Genomic DNA, 22743 nt, shown 5'->3' on the forward strand with positions numbered 1-22743 from the left:
GGATGTGAGTGGGCGTTAAGGCGTTTCGGAAGGGATATAACAGCTCTAATAGCCTTGCATGCATTTGTATTAGAGCTTTGTTTCATGAAAATGTATCTGTGCCGCACAGCAAAGAAGTATTTATAAACACTTTAAGACCCATTTGTCATTAATAAAGGTGAATTTGTGTGTGTGTGTGTGTGTGTGTGTGTGTGTGTGTGTGTGTGTGTGTGTGTGTGTACGTAAGTGGGGGGAGGGGGGGGTGACAGACACATCAGCATCCATTATAGAAAATTATAAGCTTGTAGGAAATCCGTTTCTTAGAGGACGCTTGAAACAGACCACACATTTGCATTTCTATGCCATTAAAATAATTACATTTACTTAAACTTACAATGAAGTTTGTTTTTATTTGATAGCCTCACATTAGCCTCACATTTGAATTATAATTATTCCCTTTTGTCAGATGTCTCTCTTGGGCGTTCTGTTGTGATAAAATGCATTTAGGGACGTTTGTCTGTGAACCCAATGTATCATTCTCCATTTTTCTGTCTTTCTGTAACTTTACTGCAATTCTCGTACCTGCCCATCTCAGGCAGATCGAGAATGTCAAAGAAAGAAAAAAAAAAACAAGAAAGAAAGCAGGGGTGTTGTCAGCGGAGAGACAGCGCCGACACTCTAAGGAAAGAGTGAATAATTGATACAGACTCTAAAGAAAAGACTGTGGTTTTGGTGGTTGAGCTGTCAGCATACAGTGAAGTAAGGACATGATGCCAAGCAACTTTACAAGCTGTTGAGGGGTCCCTCTTCAATGAGATGGTAATAACCAGTTCTCCCAAGCCCTGCTCGCAGACGCAACGTGAGAAAGATAGTTTAGAGGAGATTGTCTTTGTTCCTGGGGTTTTATTAAACTACACAAGGCTCTGTCACCATGATGTGCCTGTGATTAAAAGGCGTGCAACTCTAGCACATCAACTTCTGACAATCTCTTACAGCTGAACTAGCTGGTCTAGCTGATATTTGTTTGCACTTCAGTACAGAATGTGCAGTGTACTATATATTCACAGTGGTGTCTGCAATAACAGTGTTGTAGAAGGAGAGTAGGGGTTTCTGGCACAGTCCTGTGCAATGAATCAAAAAACACTCTGGTAAACAGCATCTAGTGGCTTCAGGGTGTTGGCAGCAACAGCGGACATGCAGAGTATCCACATGAAGTGCAGTGATGATGCTTTGACAGTTTTTATATTGTTAAAGGAGAAGTACAGATTATTTAATAAAAAAATCTAATATGATTTTCAGCTGGAAGGAAAAGCGTTTTATGTAAGCTTCAGAAGAATATGTTTATGAGCCTGTCATTATGATGATGAAGAAGATGATTATTATCATTGTTATTAATATTATTATGTTATTAATATTATATTAGCGAATAAGACAATTCCTTTAGGTCATCTCACTCGACATTACTTCTACCATAGAACCAACCCTAAAATTAGTTTTGCTTCTTCAAAGAGGAAAGCTATATATAAAGTCTGAACAGCCACAACATAAAAGGAAAGTGACACCAGCATTTTTATATTTTTATTTAAAACATTAGATATACTATGTTAAATTTTAGGGTCAAAGTTAAAGAAAAATATAAGCAGGGATGCATGATGAGCAGCAAGAAGTGGGAGCCAACCTAAGCAAACACAGGCATGCCTTTTTCTACATGTTTTCAAACGTTTTCAGATGATGACAATTTAGCTATTAATAAACATTATTATGCATTCTTAACTTTAACTTTCTTAACTTTAGTGAACAGCATATATGACTATAATCTGGATTCTTTCACAAAAATACAATCCCACACACTTCTTGAAATGTCACTGTTTGCTGCTGAGTTATCACATATATAAAACTGCCTGGAGATCAGTGTACTGTAGTGTATTGTAGTTATCCGATATTTGAGCCGGGAAGGTAGTGATTGCAGTTTAGACAGGATAGAAAGAAAGTGGGACAGACTCACTGGCTGAGACTGACTGGGTGGGCAAACTCACTCATTTGTGGGTGATTAGGAAAAATCCTTGTTCCATCTCTTTTGGGATGAAGGATATTGGCGCCATGCTCTGTGCTAAAGTGGCCTTCTTGAGCCAAGCATCATAGTGTTTTTCCAATCGGGCTAGCCCTGATTTGTTCTCTCTAAACCATGGCTACCATTTTGGCTAATGAATTTTTGTGACACATTTTCTTTTTAAACTGATAACACACTGGCATATTTTATTTGTATGTATTATTTTATCATTAAAATAAGCTGTAATGTGCCTTAATATAGATATTAAAGTGTCTTCATGAACATAAACTGAATGAGACAGTTGTTACAACTAAAACAAAACTAGCACATACGTCTCTTAATCACACATTTTCTTTAGTGCTTAATGCAGTTATCTTAAAGTTCAGTTGTTACAAAATATTCTAAATACAAAACAAAAAACAAAATAACTGTAGCATCCACCCTTTGTATAATATATATTCAAATTGGACTGAACTAAAACAACAACTCTGATTCAAAACTATTGTGACGCCACTGCTGCACTCAGTTACAATTATTGGCATGCATTTGTTATAAGTCACCAATACAGTGGTTGGGGTAGGTGTTGCTACTGTCGAGTAGCCATATTAATGTGTGCATGACTATGAGAAAAGGTCATTTTGAACTTAAAAATACAGAAGGGAAGTCAGCTAAAGGGAAGGAAGAAATTCTCTCAGCACGTCACCACATTAACCTCACATCTGTCTAGCATTAACATCCACCTCTAATGTTCTCTCTTTTTTTCTTCAAGACCCTTTAAATGATGGGGCCTTTAATCATCTTCATTGCTGTACAAAATGATGAATCCCTATGGGTCGATCACACTGAACAGTGAGAGGATATATATCCTCACCACTTTGAAAAGAAAGGATAATGCATCTTGAAATCTATCTATTCTTTGTCCTTAGGTCATTAAAACTGTTTCCTATTGTTTAGACAGGACATATTTTAGTATGTATTACAATAACATAAAAGGTGACATAACTAGCTGAAAGTAAACCCAGGCCATAGTGTTATTTTTTGTAAATAAAAGGTAATATCTACAAAGTCTCTCTTCCTGTCACAAATTATGTTTTACATGGTAATTGCTGCTCCAGTTCCTTTAATCTAGACCACACATCGTGCGTCCTATGGGAGTCGAGATACACAAAAGCGAATCATGCTAAACTGTAACAGCAGCGGACTAAACACATTTGTAATGTAATTAGGTGTCACGTTATTAGGCACACTAAGCCACCAGAGGTTGTACAAAAGCAATTTAATAAAAGTTGGAACTTAATAACAAATGCAAACAAATGCAATGAGTTGAATATCACAAACACATATTACAGTTGCATTTACAGGTAAACACAGAAAACATATTAAATGTTTAAAGTGAGACGTTTTACTATTTTATGAAAAATATTAGTTCATTTTGAATTTGGTGGCAGCAACGTCAAAGATATTGGGACAGGACCTTGTTAACCATGTGTACCATCTCCATATTTGAGAATTGAGGTGACCATCACCTTTGGGATAGAAATGTTGTCTTATCCTTGTCTGACACTGGATTCTACAGGGAGTGCAGAATTATTAGGCAAATGAGTATTTTGTCCACATCATCCTCTTCATGCATGTTGTCATACTCCAAGCTGTATAGGCTCGAAAGCCTACTACCAATTAAGCACATTAGGTGATGTGCATCTCTGTAATGAGAAGGGGTGTGTTCTAATGACATCAACACCCTATATCAGGTGTGCATAATTATTAGGCAACTTCCTTTCCTTTGGCAAAATGGGTCAAAAGAAGGACTTGACAGGCTCAGAAAAGTCAAAAATAGTGAGATATCTTGCAGAGGGATGCAGCAGTCTCAAAATTGCAAAGCTTCTGAAGCGTGATCATCGAACAATCAAGCGTTTCATTCAAAAATAGTCAACAGGGTCGCAAGAAGCGTGTGGAAAGACCAAGGCGCAAAATAACTGCCCATGAACTGAGAAAAGTCAAGCATGCAGCTGCCAAGATGCCACTTGCCACCAGTTTGGCCATATTTCAGAGCTGCAACATCACTGGATTGCCCAAAAGCACAAGGTGTGCAATACTCAGAGACATGGCCAAGGTAAGAAAGGCTGAAAGACGACCACCACTGAACAAGACACACAAGCTGAAACGTCAAGACTGGGCCAAGAAATATCTCAAGACTGATTTTTCTAAGGTTTTATGGACTGATGAAATGAGAGGGAGTCTTGATGGGCCAGATGGATGGGCCCGTGGCTGGATTGGTAAAGGGCAGAGAGCTCCAGTCCGACTCAGACACCAGCAAGGTGGAGGTGGAGTACTGGTTTGGGCTGGTATCATCAAAGATGAGCTTGTGGGGCCTTTTCGGGTTGAGGATGGAGTCAAGCTCAACTCCCAGTCCTACTGCCAGTTTCTGGAAGACACCTTCTTCAAGCAGTGGTACAGGAAGAAGTCTGCATCCTTCAAGAAAAACATGATTTTCATGCAGGACAATGCTCCATCACACGCGTCCAAGTACTCCACAGCGTGGCTGGCAAGAAAGGGTATAAAAGAAGAAAAACTAATGACATGGCCTCCTTGTTCACCTGATCTGAACCCCATTGAGAACCTGTGGTCCATCATCAAATGTGAGATTTACAAGGAGGGAAAACAGTACACCTCTCTGAACAGTGTCTGGGAGGCTGTGGTTGCTGCTGCACGCAATGTTGATGGTGAACAGATCAAAACACTGACAGAATCCATGGATGGCAGGCTTTTGAGTGTCCTTGCAAAGAAAGGTGGCTATATTGGTCGCTGATTTGTTTTTGTTTGGTTTTGAATGTCAGAAATGTATATTTGTGAATGTGGAGATGTTATATTGGTGTCACTGGTAAAAATAAATAATTGAAATGGGTATATATTTGTTTTTTGTTAAGTTGCCTAATAATTATGCACAGTAATAGTCACCTGCACACACAGATATCCCCCTAAAATAGCTAAGCTTTGATATTAATGAGTTTTTTGGGTTCATTGGGAACATGGTTGTTGTTCAATAATAAAATTATTCCTCAAAAATACAACTTGCCTAATAATTCTGCACTCCCTGTATTTGCTCAACAGTTCTGGGTCTTCTTTGCAGTATTTTTCATTTCATGATGTGCTAAATGTTTTCAGTTGGAATGCACACAGGTCACTTCAGCAACAGGACTCATCTACTATGAAGCTATGCTGTAATAGAGCTAATATGCAGTTTACTTGCTGAAATATGCAAGGCCTTCCCTGAAAAAGTCGTCATCTGGGTGGGGACATGCCCCACCCAGGGGGACATGCCCCAAAAGGTTTGCGGGTCATGGGTTGTTCCATAGTTTGTACACAGATTTTTTGCATGATGGTTAATGTAATGTATGTTTGCACTGATTGCCGATCACGCTTCAACTGAGTCGTCCTCGGTCAGAAGGAATGGTACTCCACAGTGATGTAGTTCAAATAACTTTACTAAGGAGGTGGCAGATGACATTAACAGGCTCCAAACGCTCTGCCCGCTTTAGTAATGTCCCACGAGTTTCCTCCATAGACACTTGCAGTTGAGTCATGTGTTGGAGGACACTGCTCCAAACTGATTCCATCTTCTGCCATCTCTCATCCTCTTCATAGTCGGAGCTGCTTGAACTACTTGGAGCTCTAGATGGCTCGGGTGGCTCAGTTAGGTTGTGCTCATAGTCCACCAGATGTCCTGGAAGTTTCTTCTCCCGCGTTGGACGGGGGCTATTCGATGCACCTCTATCCTGAGGGTTTGCCATCTCATTAACCAGCCAAGGCGAAATCCGGCTCGAAGGACCACTTGTAATGTATGTTTGCACTGATTGCCGATCACGCTTCAACTGAGTCGTCCTCGGTCAGAAGTAATGGTACTCCACAGTGATGTAGTTCAAATAACTTTACTAAGGAGGTGGCAGATGACATCAACAGGATGTACAGCGTTGGTAGGGAGGCATTACAGTATTCACATGCAGGTGAAAGGGGTGTGAGTGTGTATATGGGTGTGTGTGTGGTCATCTGTAAACAGAAAGAACAAACATTTGTATTAACCACTATGGATAGCAGTGTACCCCTTCTACAGTACTGTGGGTTTCCAGCGTAATGTTATACAATATGCCATAACCTCATGGCCACTAGATGGCACCCTAAGACCATAAATGAATTTCTGGCTCGTATATACATTGGCAAACCAGACCTCTGCAGATTACAACGCTTCAGAGAATAAACATAGTAAATAGTTACATCCGCCTACAACCACAATGCTTGACAGTAAGTCATATATGGAATGAAATATGGGCTGAACACAAGGCTGCCTGTAGTAGGTCAAAAAACGTATCTTAGCGATAGCAACGGGACTAGCTTCTTACGTAGCAAATTACACAGATAAAGTCAAACAAGCATCACTCTCATCTTACAATACTCACATGGTAAGCACACACACAGTATTAACTCACACAGGAATGCAAGTAAATACGTTATCCTCCGACACACCTCTCATCTGTGCAGAACTGCGCTGAACACGTTCCCAACCGGAAGTACAGATACCGAGGTGCATCATGGGTAACGTAGTATAAACAGTTACAATGAACAAGCGGACTTTTAACAGCCGCCCCTGTATTTGTAGGCAAATACACTCCCGCTAGAGTCCTTCTATTTTGAAACAGTGTCATGTGAGTCCTCAGGAACTTTGGGAAGTCCCACCAGCTTAGTTACCGGGCGAACATAGGTACTGTCTTTAACTTTGACCTCGGCGGCTCGAACAACGCCATCAATCCCTGGGAAAACTTTGACAATGGTACCCACAGGCCAAAGGCCTCTAGGCAAGTTACAGTCCACAATCATCACAGCTCGTCCCACAGCCATGTTGTCAGTGGACTTCCTCCATTTCTGTCGGAGTTGCAGTCCTGGGAGGTAATTCTGTATGAACCGCTTCCAGAAGTGGTCGCTGATGACCTGACTGTGCCTCCATCTTCTGTTCGAAAGAGTGCCTGAGGGGCCGTAAACTGCCTGGGGTAGTGCCGAATCATGCCGCCCCATCAAGAGAAGATTTGGTGTGATGGGATCTGGGTCAGCTATGTCAGCCGATGCATAGCCGAGCGGCTTTGAGTTCAAAATACCCTCAACCTCTATGAGAGCAGTGAGTAGGACTTCTTCCGCCACAACTTGGTCCTTCAGGACTACTTGCAGAGCTGACTTCACTGCTCTGATTTCCCTTTCCCATGCTCCTCCGAAATGAGGAGAGTGTGGGGGATTGAAGCAGAAGTTGATAGTCTGCTTGGCCAGTTGCTGCTTGAGGTCCGGCTCCATGTTTTTAAACGCCGTTTGGAGTTCTCTGTGCCCACCTCTGAAATTGGTCCCTCGATCAGACCACATCTCGTATGGCTTTCCTCGGCGGGCAATAAATCTGCGTAATGACATAAGGAAGGAATCGGTGTCAAGACTAGGGAGGAGATCAAGGTGCACGCATCTGGTTGTAAGACACTTGTAGATAATTCCCCAGCGTTTCTCTCTTCTACGACCTATCTTTATCGTGTATGGCCCAAAACAGTCTACGCCCGTTGACCAGAACGGCGGCTTATAGAGTCTCAGCCGTGATGAAGGTAAGTCAGCCATTTTGGGTGTAGAAGGTGAGGCGCGCCATCTCCTACAGTCCACACACTGGTGCTGATGCTTCTTAATGGCTTGACGTCCTCTGAGAATCCAATAGGTGCGCCGTATTTCCACAAACAGCCTCTCTGCACCTAGATGAAGGAGCTGGTCATCATAAGTTTTTATGATGAGCTTGGTCAGGGGATGTTCAGCTCCCTAATACGATGGGATGAATACTGTCTGGATCTAAGTCGGCAGCTCGACGGAGGCGGCCTCCGACTCTGAGGAGACCGGTAAGACTGTCATATTCAGGGGACAGCACGCTAAGACAGCTGTCTGAGCGGACTGGGTGCCCGATCTGGAGGGCTCGGGCCTCCTCTGGGAAGCTGTCAGTCTGAGCCGAGCGAAGCAGCATGGTCTTGGTTTCTAGTTGCTCCACTGCTGTAATAGGAGCGTCAGCCGCCCCGTGTTGGGTCTGGTATGTAGCAGCAATCAGCTCATCTAGCGTGGCATACTGTGTTGGATCCGGTAAGGTCGGGGATGCAGAAGCGTGCCCACAGAATGCAGTCTTCCTGAGCTCTGCCTCACTGCATGCCGGGAACTCTGTTGGAAACTTAGGCCAAGTGTCAGCAGTTTGTGACAGAAAGGGTGGACCATGTGACCAACGATTGCGGACAGTTAGGTCAGCGAGATGTTTCCCTCTGGTGATGTCATCAGCGGGATTGAGGTCAGAGGTCACATACCGCCACTGTTCAGGAGATGTCAGCTCCTGTATTTCACAGATTCTAGTCCCCACGAATACCTTACAGCGACAGGAACTAGACTGGATCCACTGCTGCACCGTTGTAGAGTCTGTCCACAGGTAGATCGATTGCAGGAGAATGGTGAGCTCTGTCTGGAGTAATTTGGCCAATTGGGCTCCAGTGAGTGCTGCGCAAAGCTCCAGCCGGGGCATTGACACCTGTTTGCGTGGGGCCACTCTGGAGCGAGCCATCAGGAATGATGTGGTGATGGGCAGTTGTTGCTCGATTACTCGGAGATAAGCCACAGCCCCATATGCCTTTTCTGATGCGTCACAGAATATGTGAGCCTCGTATGTCACATTGCTGGAGTTGTGAGAAGGGGCATAGCAGCGGGGAATGGTGACATGCTGAAGGTGTGACAGTTCGCCTTCCCACTCAAGCCAGGACTGAAGTAGATTCCCTTCGATGGGCTCATCCCATCCTCTCTCTGTGCTCCACAGGGCCTGTACAATCAGCTTGGCCCTTGTAGTGTAGGGACAAATATAACCTAGGGGGTCATACTGGGTAGCTAGTACCTTGTACACGTTGCGCAGCGTGACCGTGGAGTAGGTTATAGGGCGGTGCTTATATCCCAGGACATCTGTCGGGCAGTGCCAGCTGAGTCCTAATGTTGACTCTTGTGGGTCGAGACTTTTGAAGTTCAGCCAAAGCTCGCAGCGCTCTGATCTAGCTGAAGCGAGCAGGTGAGCAACTACTTCGGGCACGTTGCTCGCCCACTGACGTATCTCGAATCCTCCTTGAATGAGTAAATCTCTCATTCGGTCGATGAGCTGCTTTGCCTCTTCTGGGTTGGACAGGGACTGTAAACAGTTATCCACATAGAAGGCTGTGTGGACAGAGTCACAGATGTCCTTGTGGGTGTCTTCGTGCTCCCTTGCATGTCTCTGTAGGGCGAAAATAGCACAACAGGGGCTACATGTCGTTCCGAAGGGCAAAACTCTCCACTCATATTCGTCTGGGGGCCGGTCAGTTTCACAATCCCTCCACAGAAACCGTAGCAGAGGACAATCCTCTGGGAGCAGCCGAATCTGGTGAAACATGGCTTTGATATCTCCACTCACAGCTACAGGGTGTTGGCGGAAGCGGAGTAATACCCCCAGCAGAGTGGGCCCCAAGGGAGATATTGTACGTTCGGCTGCTGCCACTGCGGATGATCCCCCGGGTGATACAGTACTCGATGAAGTTGTCCCTGTAGTTTAGAGGGAGCTTGGTAAGCAGTCTGCCCACATGTGAACCACAATGAAGCTCGCTGGCTGCTACTTCATCCATGGTACTGAGAAGCCCGACCAGGCTGGACACCGACAGGGAGAGGTCTTCAATAGCTTGAGAGTCTCCGGCTCTAATAGGGGGACAGTTTAATATAGTGCTAAGCTCACTTTGGACTAACTGCCTTGGCTGTCCATACCTCTGCTCTAGCGCCCTCATTGCACTAGTGTAGGGAGTGCAGTCGTGAATGTAGCTCTTGGCTACCTGTAAGGCGCTGGGATGCTCTAGATGATCTAGTAGGACCTGATACTTGTAATCTTCTCCCAGATGAGAATGTGGCCCTAAGGTGCTGTCCAGCCCTTTCTTCAATAAGGCGAAGTCACTCTCTCTCCCCGACCGGAAGATCACCAGCTTAGGCTTTGGGATGCCGTATGAAGATGCCACCATCATCTCCATCAGGTTTGGTAGAGGCGTTCCTGCTGGGTAAGTTGTGGCAACCTGTGGATTATGGTGTTCAGCAGAGGAAGATGATGAATAGTTACTTCCTGAGGGATAAGGAACATAGTACTTGCCAGCTGGATCAGGCAAAGCTTCAGGATGCAGTATGGTGGGCACAGGGCGATGAGCTTCTGTCCACTGTGATGGCTGGGTCACAGGTGCTGGTGGACGTGAAGGTTGCTGCAAGTACACAGGATTAGCTGGATGTCTGACTTGGAAGACAGGAGCAGCGGGATGTGACATCTGCTGCAGACTCATTGGGTCCACAGCCCGTCATAGCTGGTGCACTGAAAGATGAGCATGTTGTAGTGGCTGATCAGCTGGGGATGCAGAATGTAATAGCTGCACCTGGCCTGGCCTGTTTATCAGGGGCTGATGTTCCGATCGCTGATATGATAAGGGTTCAGCAGTGCATTGTCCAGGTCTCCTGAGTGGCGTCGATGAATGTGAAGGCTCACTTTACGGGGAGGTGATGGAGCAGATGTTTCCATTGGCGTCGGCATGTTTGCAGGTGTTGTGGTGCCCTGCTCTGAGGGACTTACTAGCACAGTTAGTGGCTCTGTGGTATCATGTAACACCTCATTGCTAGGTTGTAGTGGTGCAACTTCTGTTATGGAGGAAATATGTTGGGGTTGTTCTAACGCTCCTGTTTCTGGGGGAAGAGGACTGCCAGGTTTAGAAGCTTGCTCCAAACGCTCCGCCCGCTTTAGTAATGTCCCACGAGTTTCCTCCATAGACACTTGCAGTTGAGTCATGTGTTGGAGGACACTGCTCCAAACTGATTCCATCTTCTGCCATCTCTCATCCTCTTCATAGTCGGAGCTGCTTGAACTACTTGGAGCTCTAGATGGCTCGGGTGGCTCAGTTAGGTTGTGCTCATAGTCCACCAGATGTCCTGGAAGTTTCTTCTCCCGCGTTGGACGGGGGCTATTCGATGCACCTCTATCCTGAGGGTTTGCCATCTCATTAACCAGCCAAGGCGAAATCCGGCTCGAAGGACCACTTGTAATGTATGTTTGCACTGATTGCCGATCACGCTTCAACTGAGTCGTCCTCGGTCAGAAGGAATGGTACTCCACAGTGATGTAGTTCAAATAACTTTACTAAGGAGGTGGCAGATGACATCAACAGGATGTACAGCGTTGGTAGGGAGGCATTACAGTATTCACATGCAGGTGAAAGGGGTGTGAGTGTGTATATGGGTGTGTGTGTGGTCATCTGTAAACAGAAAGAACAAACATTTGTATTAACCACTATGGATAGCAGTGTACCCCTTCTACAGTACTGTGGGTTTCCAGCGTAATGTTATACAATATGCCATAACCTCATGGCCACTAGATGGCACCCTAAGACCATAAATGAATTTCTGGCTCGTATATACATTGGCAAACCAGACCTCTGCAGATTACAACGCTTCAGAGAATAAACATAGTAAATAGTTACATCCGCCTACAACCACAATGCTTGACAGTAAGTCATATATGGAATGAAATATGGGCTGAACACAAGGCTGCCTGTAGTAGGTCAAAAAACGTATCTTAGCGATAGCAACGGGACTAGCTTCTTACGTAGCAAATTACACAGATAAAGTCAAACAAGCATCACTCTCATCTTACAATACTCACATGGTAAGCACACACACAGTATTAACTCACACAGGAATGCAAGTAAATACGTTATCCTCCGACACACCTCTCATCTGTGCAGAACTGCGCTGAACACGTTCCCAACCGGAAGTACAGATACCGAGGTGCATCATGGGTAACGTAGTATAAACAGTTACAATGAACAAGCGGACTTTTAACAGCCGCCCCTGTATTTGTAGGCAAATACACTCCCGCTAGAGTCCTTCTATTTTGAAACAGTGTCATGTGAGTCCTCAGGAACTTTGGGAAGTCCCACCAGCTTAGTTACCGGGCGAACATAGGTACTGTCTTTAACTTTGACCTCGGCGGCTCGAACAACGCCATCAATCCCTGGGAAAACTTTGACAATGGTACCCACAGGCCAAAGGCCTCTAGGCAAGTTACAGTCCACAATCATCACAGCTCGTCCCACAGCCATGTTGTCAGTGGACTTCCTCCATTTCTGTCGGAGTTGCAGTCCTGGGAGGTAATTCTGTATGAACCGCTTCCAGAAGTGGTCGCTGATGACCTGACTGTGCCTCCATCTTCTGTTCGAAAGAGTGCCTGAGGGGCCGTAAACTGCCTGGGGTAGTGCCGAATCATGCCGCCCCATCAAGAGAAGATTTGGTGTGATGGGATCTGGGTCAGCTATGTCAGCCGATGCATAGCCGAGCGGCTTTGAGTTCAAAATACCCTCAACCTCTATGAGAGCAGTGAGTAGGACTTCTTCCGCCACAACTTGGTCCTTCAGGACTACTTGCAGAGCTGACTTCACTGCTCTGATTTCCCTTTCCCATGCTCCTCCGAAATGAGGAGAGTGTGGGGGATTGAAGCAGAAGTTGATAGTCTGCTTGGCCAGTTGCTGCTTGAGGTCCGGCTCCATGTTTTTAAACGCCGTTTGGAGTTCTCTGTGCCCACCTCTGAAATTGGTCCCTCGATCAGACCACATCTCGTATGGCTTTCCTCGGCGGGCAATAAATCTGCATAATGACATAAGGAAGGAATCGGTGTCAAGACTAGGGAGGAGATCAAGGTGCACGCAAGTCATATATGGAATGAAATATGGGCTGAACACAAGGCTGCCTGTAGTAGGTCAAAAAACGTATCTTAGCGATAGCAACGGGACTAGCTTCTTACGTAGCAAATTACACAGATAAAGTCAAACAAGCATCACTCTCATCTTACAATACTCACATGGTAAGCACACACACAGTATTAACTCACACAGGAATGCAAGTAAATACGTTATCCTCCGACACACCTCTCATCTGTGCAGAACTGCGCTGAACACGTTCCCAACCGGAAGTACAGATACCGAGGTGCATCATGGGTAACGTAGCATAAACAGTTACAATGAACAAGCGGACTTTTAACAGTTAACCTATGTCTATCTTTACCCAAAGAAACACTGCCTTTCTAAAATGCTTATTTTCCACTCAGTCATGTTACTGAACTGTTCCCAGTTAACCTAAATGGTGCAGAATATTCCCCCTACTGTTTCTTTGTAATACCACTTGCTTTTTGAGCCTTTTGTTGCCCTCCATTCTAACTTTGTCTGAGATGTGTTGCTGCCATCAAATTCAAAATGAGGGAGATTTTTACTAATGTACAGTTTATGAGTTTTTAATACTCAATTTTTCTATTTACTCTTAGCTAACTCTGAACTTAACTCTAAATAAATGTTGTTTTTTGAGATTTGCAAATCAACACACTCTGTTTTTATGTAGATTTCACACAGTGTCACAACTTTGGAACTTTGCTTGTGCTTGTATGGAGAATGTGATGCTACTCTAGATTATTGGCTTATATTAAGCAGTGTTTCTATTGAAATATTTTGAGGAGATGATGAATAAAGAAAATGAGAGAGAGAGAGAAGGCTGGATGAAGGACAGGAAGGGCAGGAGGAAGTGAGCAGCTATGAAGAACATGAAGAGTAGAAAGGCAGTTGGTTCAGAAGTCATAGCTGTGGAGGTACAAAGATGTCTTGAAGACTGCTTAACAGAATCTTTGAGAGTGAAAGCATGCCTGATAAATGGAGAAGAAGTGTACTGGTACCGAAGGGAGAGAAAAGGAATGAAAGTTGGTAAAAGCAAGACAATAAGTGTGTGAATGAAATGGAGACAGGTAGAGAGGTATACATGCAAGGATATTGAAGGTAGACAAGTTTAAATACCAAGGTCAACCATTCAAAGCAATGGACAGTGCACAAGAGAAGTGAAAAAAGAGAGTGTAGATAGGGTGGAATAGAGACAAGTGTTGAGGTGATTGGTGATTTGAGATGCTTGAGATGCTAGGAATGCTAGGTAATGGCCTGCATTTGTATAGCGCTTTTCTAGTCCCTAAGGACCCCAAAGCGCTTCACACTACATTCAGTCATTCACCCATTCACACACACATTCACACACTGGCGATGGCAAGCTACATTGTAGCCACAGCTGCCCTGGGGCGCACTGACAGAGGCGAGGCTGCCGGACACAGGCGCCACCGGGCCCTCTGACCACCACCAGTAGGGTGAAACTGAAGGAGACAGTTCAAAACCCCTATAGGGAGCAGCCAAAAGAAAAAGAATACAAGAAAAAGATTAGTGTACTGTTGTACAATCTGGCAGTACCATCAACCACAGCTTACAGAAAAACATTAAATTCAGTCAGCATACTGTATCAACCAGCAGTGGTGATCTGATCCTTCTGATAACTCAAGTATAAATGATACCAGAATTAATTCTATCCATCCATCCATCCATCATCATCATCTGCTCATCTCAATTCAGGTTGCAGTGGCAGTAGGCTAAACAGGGCATTCCAGATGTCCTTCTCCCCAGCAACACTTTCCATTTTCTCTTAGGGCATCCTGAGGTATCTCCAAAACACATGAAATATATGATGTCTAGAGGATTTTCTCGATCTACCCTAGTGTCTCTTCCCAGTTGGGCATGCCCAGAAAACCTCCAAAAGGAGGCACTCAGGAGGCATCCTAACTTGATCTCTGAACCATCTCAAGGGCTAATTTAACACAGAGGAGCAAGGGTTCTTCAGTAACGCTGAGCCCAGCCGTTCAGTCAAAACTAATTTTAGTCATTTGTATTTAGGACCCTGTGACAGACTGGTAAGCTGTACAGGATGTACTCTGCCTCTCGCCCTATGGCAGCTGGAATAGGCTCCGTAAGGTGAGCATAGTAAAAGAACTTTAATTTTTAGAACCACTAGAGTATCTGTTTATCCTAATTGTATGTTGGAAAAAACAAAACAGCAAAAAATCCAAAAAGAACCTTAGTTACTGTCACGATCTGGTTACAGGGACTCAAACGCAGAGCGGTTAGGTGTCTCCAAGGTGTAGTTTATTTACAGTGCCAGTGCAATATATGTACAGTGAAGGGATCCAAAACTCCGGGGAATCACAGGGTAGCTCTCTCACACTCGCTCACGTCTTCTTTGCTCACACTCACACACGTTCACACGGCAGGGAGGTCGCAGGTCCGGGGGGGGGGGGGGGGGGGGGGGGGGGGAGATCTGAGGCAGAAGAGAAGGAAAGTCACCAACTAATCACAAATCACGAATCATGAAGCACAAGTCCACAGGAGCTGTGAGAACACTAACGTCAGTAGTACAATCATCCAGCGACGAGAGGATCTGTGTTCCAGCCTCAAATAGTGCTCCCGGTGATGACAGGTGATTGTTGTCAGGTGTGTGTCAGGGCCAAGGGCGGGAGCCCACAGTGAGCTCCGCCCAGGCAGAGAGGGAGAGAACAGAAACAGCAAATGTAGCCTTGTGGGGCCGACCGGGCAGGCACGGAGACCATGACAGTTACTGCATTAATAGAATAGAATAGAATAGAATGCCTTTATTGTCACTATACAGTTGTACAATGAGATACAGAGCATCTCCTACTCAGTGTAAACATGCTGGGGGGGGGGGGGGGGGGTACAGTTCTGCAGCGCTATGTACATATGGACAGTATTAACAAAGGGAAAAACATATATATGTAAAATGTACAATATACAAGACGTAAGTAATATGTAATAAATAGTGTTATGTATATACAGTTGAGTTATTGCACATGGAATTGGTATAAATAGTGTTATGTATATACAGTTGAGTTATTGCACATAGAATTGGTATTGCACAGTGGTGGTCCATAGAGGAAGTGGGAAGTGGGGGGCTGTGTTATCTGTGCATGTGTGAGTTCAGGGTGGTTATCGCTTTGGGGAAGAAACTGTTTTTGAGTCTGTGGGTTTTTGTGTTGATGCACCTGTTGCACTTCCCTGAGGGAAGCAGGCTGAACTTGTTGAAGCCAGGGTGGGAGCTGTCCTTGATAATGTTTGCTGCTCTGCTGAGGCAGCGGGAGGAATAAATGTCCATTAGGGAGGGGAGAGGGCAGCCGATGATCTTTTGTGCTGTCTTGACCACACTCTGAAGCCTCACTCTATCTGCTTTGGTGCAGCTGCCGTACCATGCAGTAGGTTAGCAGGCTCTCAATGGACGAGCGGTAGAAGGTCAGCAGCAGGTTGGAGTTCAGCTTGTACTTCCTGAGGACTCTCAGGAAGTGCAAGCTGTTGGGCCTTCTTGATGACCGCTGAGATGTTTCCTGTCCAGGAGATGTCAGCAGGGATGAGGACACCAAGGAACCGGAAATTGTGGACCCTCTCCACACACTCCCCGTTGATGTAGAGGGGGGCCAAGTTGGTGCTGTGTCTCCTGAAGTCAACAATGAGCTCTTTGGTTTTCTTAGTGTTCAGTGCCAGGTTGTTTTCTGAACACCATGCTGCCAGCTTCAGGACTTCCTCTCTGTACTCTGCCTCGTCTCCCTTCGAGATGAGTCCGACTACCGTGGTGTCATCATTAACTAATAATTAGCAAGTATTAATTAGTGTAACATCCTGAGAGTTCATGAGGTTTTACATCATCTATTTTTTCTTGTCTTAATTCAGACAGTAGCTTCCAGTATTTACTTTTTTCACTGACACGTCTGACTGAATGTATCTAATTAGCATAGCAACATTTGCTAATCAAGATTTCATATAAGTACAGCTGAGATGAATTGATGAGTCCCTAGCAATAATTTTTGACTCGATCACTGTGAAATACTACAGGAACAGATCACCATCTGTTTTATAAGTCATCCTAAGAAGGAGACTGTTGCAGTCTAGCCAATACTTGTTAAACATATTTCAGTCTATAAATGGTGAGCCAAATGTCCAAAAGCTTTTATGGCAAAAATTATTATATACAATCTATTAGATGCCTTTTGTTTGTGATGTATGAAATAACATTTGACTGGAGTAACAACTCCTTGTGCCTCCTATGGCTCTGCATTATGGTAAGACTGGGCATTGCGTTGTTTGTCAAGATGTCAAGTGAAACCTGCCCTTCCCTTTCAGTGAGTGGTAGATCACAAAGGGTGTCACAGCTATTTGTGTGCGCTCATGCTCTTGTGTGAGTCTGCTCAGGTAATTACAGCATCTGTTAAGAGCTTTGCTCATTGTTTTTCTTCTCCACATGGTCACCACTCCAGAAAATCAATTACCCAGGGGAATACTAAATCACAAAGACCGATTTATTATTCTATTGCAAAAAGCAGAAAAAACCTGGATAAGAGTGGGATTTTTTTCTCACTTGCTCAAGTAAGGGTAAATATGTTAACTGAGAAAAATATAAAGGAGTGCTTAATGTAAAAATGTGGATAGTAGTGAAAAATGAAACATTTTTAAAGCAACAATTTGTAGTACTACCGGAAAATGTTGTGTAGGAACTGAACTTGTACTTAGACAATGTTAAGTAGTTAGCAGTGAAGTAACTCTATAAGTAGCAATGCAGTTTTCTGCACTTTGTTATTGTTTTCTTAATTTTGAAAGTACTTTTACTCAGTATGTGAACAGATTATATGAAGATCAGCAAATCTGACAGCTCTTTGTTTAATTTTTAACAGCCCTGCAAGTAGACCATATTAGCAGACCTAGTCTCTGTTTTCACAAGACATACAGCTATTTCCAGGATCACGACTTGCATGACTCAGAGGTAGAAAAAGAGCACTGGAGTTAGTGATGTGTAGTTGATGCTTCCATGCTGGCTGCTACTGGCTGTTGTCCTTCTCTGAGGTATTTCAAATGTCAGAGTTACATAGATTCATTACTTCAGTAATGTGACTTGGTGAAACCAGATTGTTTAGATGGATAAATGGTGTGAATCACATTAACTGTTGATTAATTGTACTCATTTATTGTGCCGACAGAATAGTCTTCCTCCTACCCTGACCTCAATCTTCAACGTCCTTTGTAACCACTGTGATGACTTTGAGTTCTATTTTCTCCTCTCTGCCTCCTCTTTTGCTCCTACTGCAGTGCTTTTGCAAAAAACCCATAAGCCGATTTAAGTTTCCATTTTAAAAATAATAATAAAAAAACCCACATTCACAATAAGAAAAGTGAAAAGCTTTCTTCTTCTGGAACAGCACCGGATTGCCTTTATGGTATGCCTGAACTCTTTTTATTTCGGCAGTTCTTTAAACTACCGTGTCTAATTGCGATGGCATTTTTAATTAAAAGTCAAGGATATGTGGTTGTTTGTGAAGGGAGACTAATCTGTTCTTGCCTCCACCTCTTCCAGTGCTAGCTATCTCCCATCTATCTGCCTAATGAGAAAATGGAGAAGGCAGTGCAGGACTTTTTGATATTTGCCTTTCTCTGAATAGATTTCTGTGAATTCCCGATTAGCAACCAAGCCTCAGACTATGCTGTTCTGTAGCTCAGGAAACTTATGGATTACTAAAGATAACAATGAAAAAGTTTCCTCTGGCTCCATATATAAAATCCTCTGGATGCTGTTAGCATCTTTTTATAATAAACGTAATATAGTATGCATTATATTTCATATAGAAGAAAAGTGCAGGACTTTATTTATTTGCTATCTATTTATTCACTGATGGTTTGTACTATGTATTTAATGTATGAAAGGTTGTTTTACAGAGCAAATATCAGTACTACGAGGTGGGACATGAACCATTTTTATTCAGCCTTTTTTGCCTTCATTGGCTGCTTTTGGACTACTTTTATTTGGAGCAGAAAGGTGGCATTGTGAATAGGGAGACAATTAGTCATGCAGAGGACATTGGTTCAAGCCCCAGTGCTGGCAAGCATCCGTCTTACTGAAGTATTTCAGAGTAAAAATGCAGAATCTCAGCCAATTTCCTATACCTGTCTCTCAACTCTGACCTCCTGGTGAGAGGACAAACATAGTACAAGCACAATGATCAATGAAGCATCCAATTATTATTTAATTTCAGCTTTTCTGGTGGCTGCCAAGCTCTGTCATCTTAAATTTATGCTCCATCTTTTTTCTTCTTTGCTGTTTGTTAACCCCTTTGGGTTTGTTGAGTGAACAAATGTTTCTCTATCATTCTGTGTAAGGTGCTCAGTTTAAACACATGTAAATATTATAGGTACACAAAAACGTGTCGTGTTGTTACAAAAAAATAATAATAAAAAATTAGGAAAAAAACAGGAATGACCTGATCATTCAGTACTTCCTAATTAGTGTTTATTCAGGACGGTACAGTAGATGATAATGATTATTTAACCTAATAACGAGTTGGCTGGGAGATGCTAAATCAATTATCAGTTAGTTTAGATTAGTATATAATTATCTGCATTTCTATCAGATTCCCAAATCTCTTTATGAGTCATTCCTGACTACTCATTCAGTAACTATAACTCCAGCCCAAGCTCTTTTTTGTGTTATCTGAAGCAGTGAAACATCGCTCTAATTAGTAATTCCACAGTTCTGCATTACTTAAGGATTACTTACCATTTACGTGTATGTGAAACATCATACTTATTAGAGCAGATTTATTTAAAAATGAGTAAAAACAAGCATAGATAGATGTTTATTTTAAAACAAATATCAAATCATATCTAATATTTCACTAAAATAACATCATTATCATGATTTATGGTTCAGGAATTATAAGGGAAGTGGAGATAAAAGACTCATAAACAAGTAGGTTATTTCTGGGTTACTAAGGTTACTCATGCTTAATAATAATTTTCATACTTAAAGGCTAATCTTTTTCATAGTACTGGTTGCTTTTTAACATAATAAATAACTTAGTCTTACACTGAGTGAAGAGTTTAGTTGAAGACTGAAGGCCACTTGAAAACGCCTTCAAACCACTGGGTAGGAACTGGATTAATTCTCAAGGTATTTTTGTTGTGTATATTTATGAATCTTTTAATATTTCTATAACCGAATCTACTTCGAAAGAAGAAACAGATATCGTTTTTTTACACACCGTGTTTAGCAAGACAATAGAAGTTTATATTACACAGGGTACTTTGATTCCTTCATTAAAGCAAGCGCCAACATCATTTTGTCTGTAACTGTGGCTGTGCTTCCATGGCTGCACTGATAGCAGAGGTCCATGCTGCTCCCCTCCACATTAAAGGCCCCAGTGGGGATGCAGGGCCACAGCTGGGACTCAGCAGAGAGAAGAGATTAACATTGTGCTCCACTATTCTGCTTCACGAAGGGCCCAATGCCCAGCCTTAAAGCCAAGGAGGCAAAGCAATGCCTGTAGGCAAGCAAACCCCAGAGGTGGCCCACAACCACAGCAAAAATCCATTTGATTCCAGCTTGCACAGGCATCAGCCAGATACAGACTCTAGTGGGTTTTACAATGGCAGCCTTGGCACCTTAAGGGAAAATGTCACCTGAAGTTCTGTGGAGCCCAGATTAGACAGCAGGTTCAGAACATCCTTTGTCAAGAAAGGCATTGTTTCCCTGTCATGAGTTTATAATATGTCAAAAACTATTATTGTGTTGATATCATTTGATCGACATTTCACAGCATGGTTAGTGTTGATCTAATATACCTACACACAAAAGAAAAATACAAACAGTGCATGGACTCATGCTGGACACAGTAATCTTCACCTCAAAGTTCAAACATGGCATACTGAGTTATTTGCAGTAAAGAGAGAGCAGGTTGGCAGATGATGACTGATGGACAGCTATTCATCAGCTACAGAGGGAGCTGATCTTGGCATGCAGCTTGCCCATCAGCAAGCTATAGATATGAGATGAACTTCTATAAATATAGAAGTATATAATTACACACCGTGTTTGTGCTTGTTTTTCATGCCCATTTTGAAAATTGTAAAGAAAAGTGTTGTCGCAATAAGCAAGGGTTAATTGAGTGAGAGAAAGACAAAAAAAGCCAGCCAACAACATGGATATTTTTGATTCCGGTCACAGTGTGTTTGTTTTTGGTCATCGTGTGCTTCTGTGGATATTTCCAGTCTCTTTGTAGCCTCCGTTTTAATCGTTCCTATCTTTTAATGGACATTTTCCATCTTTTATTATTTGTTTGTTTTCACTGAAGTCTGTGTTTTCTGTAGTTTTGGGATCTATTTGTGTTCATTTTGTATTATTTTTCATCCATTTCCATCCACTTATAGTTGTTTTGAGTCTCTTTGTAGTGATTTGCTTCTCTTTGTTGTCAGTCTGTGTTTCTTTGTAGTCATTTTGTGGCTCTTTTTAATCATGTTGAGTTATTTTATGCTCCTTTGTAGTTGTTATATATCTGATTTTGGTTGTTCATTTGATTTTACAATAACAATGTTCAAGAAGAGGACCTTGGCCATTTGAGGCCATGGAGAAATTCAAGGCTTATATATTAATATTATGTGATAAGGTGTTACACGGTGGAACAAAGAGCTAGTGGGCTGAGTGGCAGCGGTCTGTATGGCTACTGTATAGAAGTGTTGGTAAAATAAAGCTTGAAAAAGTATCCTATAGAGAATGCAGATCAGATGATGCATGATTTGATTCAGCATCTACGATTTTACATCTAGATCTGCTGAGATTATCACAGTCTGAGCTATAGACTACTTAGTGTCAGGAGTGGAATGCTTATATAACTTACAGTGCCAGTGGCTGTGGGAGCTCTGAAGTCTTGGAAGATCTTGGGCAATGTTTAGCATCCCTTTGATCAATGAAGGCAAGAAAGCTTTGTGACAGGCTAACAACATATTTGATGAATGGAAAGTACAAAAAGCTTCCTAATGTTACAAGATGTTATACTGCCTCTTTTCTTAAGAAACAGTGTGGCTAGAAAATGGCTTAGTTTTACTGGATAGAAACAAGAAAATGAGTACAACAGGAACCATTTGCTGAGTTAAATGCACAGCCTGAGGACAGTATTAAAACTTGCGTCGGGTATTGCTTGGTGCATCAAGGCAGAAAATGGTTGAAGTCTTCAGCCAAAACCCCCTCAAGTGGCAAAAAACTAGCTCATATCCAAAACTGATTATGCTCTCTCTTTGACCTCTATAATGTTCATTTAGCACCATTAGATACACCATGCTATCACAGCAGCGTGGTGTGTTCTGTCTGGCACTTATTTCAACATGCATGAATCAACTGCAATCAACAGAGTACTGTCTGTGCCTTTTACATTTGTGCATGTCTGTGCCTGTAGGGGTATAGGGCAGAATTCGTAGGGGCAACTAAGGGCAGAAAAGTCTATCCTCTGCTGTCTATCCTGGACTTCCAGTAGCCTGTCTATGATTGTGTGTTGTGCAGGATGCAGTTGGTATAAATTCTCCCAACTCTTCCAGGCATCTGAGCCCACTCGCTAGCCTCTTTGGCAAGGAGAGAGGGACCAGGTGTCGGCTCTCGTACAAAGGCTTTGATGCCAGAGTGCAGTGAGATGTCGGATTTGGAAACCCCTTTTGCATAACAGTGTGTGTGTATGTGTGTATTTATGTATTTGTGAGTGTGAGAGAAGGAAAAGTGGTTGGAGACGGAGACTGTTCACTTCAAGCAGTGTCTGCAGTTTCAGTACAACTTAGGATGAACACCTTAAGTTGTACTCAACACCTTGTCAAGCTTATCTTAAGGATGTTTATCTAAAACACTTAAAACACGAGTGTTATCTGATATTACATCATGTTGTGAAAACCACTTAAATA

This window comes from Rhamphochromis sp. 'chilingali' (genome assembly GCF_963969265.1).
Source record: "Rhamphochromis sp. 'chilingali' genome assembly, chromosome: 2".
Lineage (NCBI taxonomy): Eukaryota > Metazoa > Chordata > Actinopteri > Cichliformes > Cichlidae > Rhamphochromis > Rhamphochromis sp. 'chilingali'.